A 6,000-nucleotide genomic window follows, 5' to 3' on the forward strand; every position below is an offset into this window, starting at 1 on the left:
AACAAAATGGACAAGTGATGTAATAAAAAGATTTTGGTTGGTGTACTTTTACATCCACATGATTAACAAATCTACACTTAAGTTTATCCTACTAAAATGACCAAGAAGATTAAAACATCAATCAAAGCTTTAACTTTGCATGAATAAAAAATGTTGAATGAAAACCTCAAAAGTGCAAACACTACATATCAAGAAAACGAGATTTGCATATAGAAAAGAATAAATTTGGTCTACCCAAACATTAGCATGATTATAACTAACAAGAAGTTGAAATTCTCTAGTAGTGATCACTATATTTTCATTAAACATAAGAAAAATAAAATATTGTCTAAGGGACTAAAATGGCTTCTCTTGAACCTTCACATTCACATGCACACCTCACTTATGAATGCCTAACTAGTGTGCCCTTCCCCTTATCAAACTTGACAAGAAGAAGAAGTGGATATCAAACATGATTGACAGTGATAACTCTTACACATTCTTCAATGAAAGGAAATTGTATAAAGCTATCATAACTGTGTAAGAGGAATCTCTCATTGAGTCTATCATAACCTTGCTTAACTAAAATAGAATATGTCATGTTTCTTAGTGCAAATCATCTTTCATAGGGGTGTAAGGAATTCTCTCCTACATAACACCCATCTTGCAAGGAATTCCCTTCAACACATGTGTCATCTTCCAAGGGCAACAACTTGGAGCAATAAAACCTAACATTCTCTTTTTGTGAGGAAGGCGTTCTTTGCCATGTCAAGCTTCTCTCTCAAAATCTCCAATTTCCACATTTGCAAGATGTTTCATTAGAATGCCAACAACCTATAAATGAACGAGAATATGATCAATACTAATAACTACCTTTTTTGCTTAAGAAATGGCATTAAATATTAGCATGCCTGGGGCAATCATGAATGATCAGATTCTTAGAGACCATAATGCAACTCTAATTGTCATAGTACATAATCAAGAGCTTGAACATTTAATTAAACAACTCTACAATCAATGTCTGAAGCCAAATGGATTCATAACATAATGATAACATGGGCATAAACTCTAGTTCAATGAATTAAGTGGATTTGATGTTTGTTTCCTACGAAAGTAGGAGAACATAACTAATCCCAAGCTTAAGTAGTAACTAGAAGCATTATTCCTTGTATATGCATACTCGACTTAATTTGGATATACAATTTCATGTAACAACTCTCTAGCTCTCGGATAACTCGTGCCATAATGGGTTGTTCCCTTTAGAGATGCTTGGCATCTTCCCAATGAACTTTCCTATACATGTAACAACTTTCTATTTCTCATATAACTCATTTCATGGGTTGCTCTCTTTAGATTTCTTAGCATATGTTTGGCATCTTTTAAATTAATTTGTTTAGGTTCAATCACGAAATAGTTCAAAACATTCACTACAGAATGAATATCGGGGTTGGTATTCACAAGTTACATTAGGGAACCAATCAATTCCTTATACAAAGATGGCTCTATGAAATTAGGATCTAAATGTGTATATAACTTTCACATTAGGTGTCAAATTATTTCCCAAATAGCTAACTTAATCATAGCACCTTGCCATACCCGCACTTGATTTGTCTAAAAGTTGGAAGGATTCTCCATCCCATGATACCTTCTTTGTATGTGCCTCTAGAAAGATGGAATGATCTTTATTTGGAGTGCCAATGTCATGCACTACAACCTCATGCTTCATTGGATCAAGAAGTAGCATGTAAAGGCCTCCTTCCACATAATTCTAGCCAAAATATGAGGACTACTTTGGCTACATTCTCTAAGGGGGTGTTGAAAAGTGTAAATAGGTTCGGTCTTCATAATGACATGTAAATATGATTTTATGTAATGAGATGTAAATAAGAAAAATGAAATTATTTTATTGACTTGCTTCATGGGTTTCATGACCAAGGATTTTGTTTTTGAGTCGGCTACATTCTCTAATGGTGTGTTGAAAAGTGTAACTAGGTTTAGTTTTCATAATGACATGTAAATATGATTTTATGTAATGAGATGTAAATAAGAAAAACAAAATTATTTTATTGACTTGCTTCATGCGTTTCATGAGCAAGGATTTTGTTTTTGAGTCAAGACTCCCTTTGAGAGTATTTAGGATTTATTTGTCATCTAGTCATAAAATGTAAGAGTCATTGTCATGTAAATGAAGTCATGTTACACTTTATAAAAGGTCAATATTGTCTATGTAAAGTATCCTCCAAGAACTTGTCACATAACCTCTTCAAGTTGGCCTACAAACGATGAAGAAGCTGCTAGATAAATTCGGCCTAACTCCAGCTATCAAGTCGGCCTAAAGGTCAAGTGAAGAAGTGTATAAATAGCCCAACTCGACCTCATTTGGTGACACACAATTTGGACAAGAAGTTCGATCTGAATTTAGTCTAGAAAGAAGTGTGAAGAAAGGGTAAAAAGAAGTGTGAAGGAGAAGCAGAACAAGGGAAGTGTGAAGTTTCTTCTAGGTGACTATCTTCTGGGCATAGCGAAGATTCTTCTGGGCAGTGCAAAGATAGTCTTTCCTTTGGGCAAGCGAAGGAAAAGGATTCTTGTGGGAGGCCAAAATAGAAATCTAGAGACCGAGTTTCTCTAGAAGAGACTAGTAAAGACCTAGAGACTAAGATTCTCTAGGAGAAGTCGAGGAGCAGTGAGAAGGATAAACACCGAGTTTCTCTAGAAGGAGCCAATGAGAGCAGTTCAAGATCAAGAAGAAAGGCGAAGGAAGGAAGAGACAAAGCATCATGGTTAGTGACAAGGTTCTTGGGAGGATACTAGAGTCAAGGGTTTGTGTCATGGTCTTGGTACTTATCAATTGAAGATCTAGAAGAAGAATTTTGATCAGGTTTTCCTCTCAAGAGGTGAGAGGTTTTTGCCCTTTCTCAAGAAGCCTACATATTGTGTCACTTGTCTTTTATTATGCATATTGGTAATTGTCTTGACGAAAGAACACATTAATAAGCTAATGAAGAAAAGACTATAACTTAAGAAGTAAAAGTGCATCAAAAGCAATTATCAAGCAGAGAAATTGTTAACTTTGAATGCCCTAGAATTTCATCAACATGGGATTAGAGCTTAGGTGTTGAAGGCAAGAAGGGGCAGTCAAAACAAGTTGACACACAAGAATCGATCTTCATAGAAGGCATCAAAGCTAGTCGAAGGTTATCAACAATATCAAGATCTACATAAAAGAAACCCTAGATCGGAGAAGGAAGTAGGAAGAAAGACTGAAACACTAGAAGCACTTCAAAGAAAGTGGAAGCTCTTCAATCTATGAAATATTGAATCAAAAGTCAATCCTCTCTCTATTGAAGCAAAGATCTCATAGAAGGCAGTCCTCCCTCACCAAAAGATTCAAAGTAAGAAGCAACTAGTTCATCATCAAGTTGAAGATTTGATCTTCTCAGGTAAGTACCTCTTATTATAATACAATCTAGTAAAAATGACTTCATTTTTTAAGGAATACCAAAAGCTGGTTGGGATATCAAACTTCCTTGTTTGGAAAACAAGGATAGACATTTTCCTCAAAGTAAATGAATTCATGGATCATGTCCATGGGAAGGTCTCCAAGCCATTTGAAGAACAAGAATTGTCTGAATACATGGAAAGGGATCTGAAGGCTCAAAATATTCTCAAGGAGTCCATCGAAGATTCACTCATTTCTTATGTAGCCAAGTTGGAGACATCTAAAGAAATATATGATAAGCTGGGAGAACTTTTCTCTAGAAGCGCGATAGAAAAGATCTTATCACTTAGATTTGATCTTCATAAATTGAAAGTATCAAAAGGTGAAGGGATATCGTCATGTCTCTCTAAAGCATCTCAAATAAAATTTTAGTTGAAGGATCTAGGAGAGATGGTATTTGACAACAAAATAATCTCCTCTATTCTAAATGCATTAAATGATGAACAAGGTAACCTCATTGCTACTAGGGAAGAGGAAGCTATCCCATTCATCAGATTATGGTATCTCTGCAAAGCAGAGGAAGACATGATGAAGAATGAAAGTGACGAAAGATCAGATAGAAGGGAACAAATAGAGACAAGACGAAAGGGAAAATTTGGAAACTTTAGTAATCCAAAGAAGAAAAGGAAGAACATGGCTAAAGAAAGATGTTATGGTTTTCATAATTTTGGGCGCTATAGAAAAGACTGTCCTAATCATAAGAGGGACAGGGACGAATACTATTCTACTAAGGAAGTAAAAGAACTTGAGACTAAGAAGCGTAAGAAGGAAGAAGCAAAAATATGACTGAGATGATCTTATTCATTAGAAGGTTCCTTTCACTTGTAAGTTATAGATAGGAAGAAATGTAAATAAGACAGAATGCATCGTATTAGAAAGAAGAATCGTGATAGAAGCATTAGAAGTAAGAGCTCGTGACATAGGAAGAAAAAGGTATGTTTGGTACAAATCCTACTGATTACAAAGAATGGGAAGCTCTTAGGAAACCTCATTAATACATATAGAAGTAGAGGTCATCATTGTCTGGGATCATCATAGAAGAAAACATCTGTCGGGTGAGGATGTGAAACATCCTCGAGTTTCTCTTATAGAATTCCCATCAAAGGATTCATCGGTGTAGAAAGGAAGTGAAGGTTTTCTTCAAGAATCCCAACTCCTGGGATTCAATGGATGATGGTATAATTACATAACAAGAAACCATGATAAAGTCCTTTCAAATGAAGCTGCTACAGGAAGTCTAGATGGCTGAAAGAAAGATAAGGTATGTATGCTTACATAGATTATTATGAAAGTCATGTCATATGGTTGCAAATAATATGGGTCACTATTTCCATCCCGGGAAATATGATCAAGAAAAGAAAGGATCTCCTCCTCCGAAAGATTGCAACAAAAGCACAAGTCGCACTAGATGAAATCAACATAATATATATTCTCATATGAATCATGAGGAAGCTGACTACAATCAAGGAACTATGATTAGAAGCTCCTAGGAATAAAATGTGTGACAAAAGAAAAGAAGAGATTGGAAGAATATGCAACGAAGGAAGACGTAATTCAACATCCGAAATCCAATAAGATTTGACTAGAATATCTCCCGGAAAGATATGAAGGCTCTGATGGAAGTTGAAAAAAGATAGAGACCCTCGACAATGGATATTTGTGGGAGACGTGTTAATCTACATGCAGAATGATGATACTTATGGGAAGATGTCATGGTGAAAGATCATCACAAAAGTAATTTTGAGTTGAAGTGTTCATTAATTATTTTTAACTAACATCTGGTTGGGCTTATGTAGGACCGTCAAGGGGAAGATCTGTAAATGAATTCCAAGCAGATCATATAGATGTCCTTCCGAAATATGGCATGAAAGCAGAATGACATGAAGCAAATCCAAATGGAAAATCTGATGGATCACTTTATGATGATATGAGGACATGTATGACTCATGAATAAAAGTGATGAATGATATGTGCCCTATATAGAAGTTCCCAAAGATGAAGACTCCTTGAAAAAGAAGAAAATCATGACATCGAAGGAAGGAGCTCTTCAAGCAACTGGTATTTACATGATATCCACATGAAGGAGTTGCGATAGGTCCCTGGTTAAGAGGGAGCCTGAGAAAAAGTTTCTTACTTGGAAGAAACTTGGAAATTCCTAAGCGGGGATCTTAGGTACATTTTTTGGTGATAGGAATGAGTACATTCATTTAATGGAATAAAACCTCCCTGTTTAAAAAGAGTGATAGACATGTTGTTCTGATATTCACTTGGGAAGACAGAATGGAGGATTGTAATCATTTGGCATCTGATACTCTTTGGGGATGAGATATGGCGTCCCATGGTAGAGTAGTCGTGGAGAGCTGATATTCTTTGAGGACTAGGGAGTCCAAGATAAGAATAGTTCTCATGGAGCATATCCTGAGTGAACCCAGGTGGGATATGTTCCTAGAGAGACAATGATGAGCGTGTTTATAAATCATTGGTCTCGCCAGCATTGGGCTCAATATCTTGTGGAGAGATGG

Source organism: Pinus tabuliformis, chromosome J (genome assembly GCF_031772625.1).
Source record: "Pinus tabuliformis cultivar Carrire ecotype Pingquan chromosome J, CPIR1, whole genome shotgun sequence".
Classification (NCBI taxonomy): Eukaryota; Viridiplantae; Streptophyta; class Pinopsida; order Pinales; family Pinaceae; genus Pinus; species Pinus tabuliformis.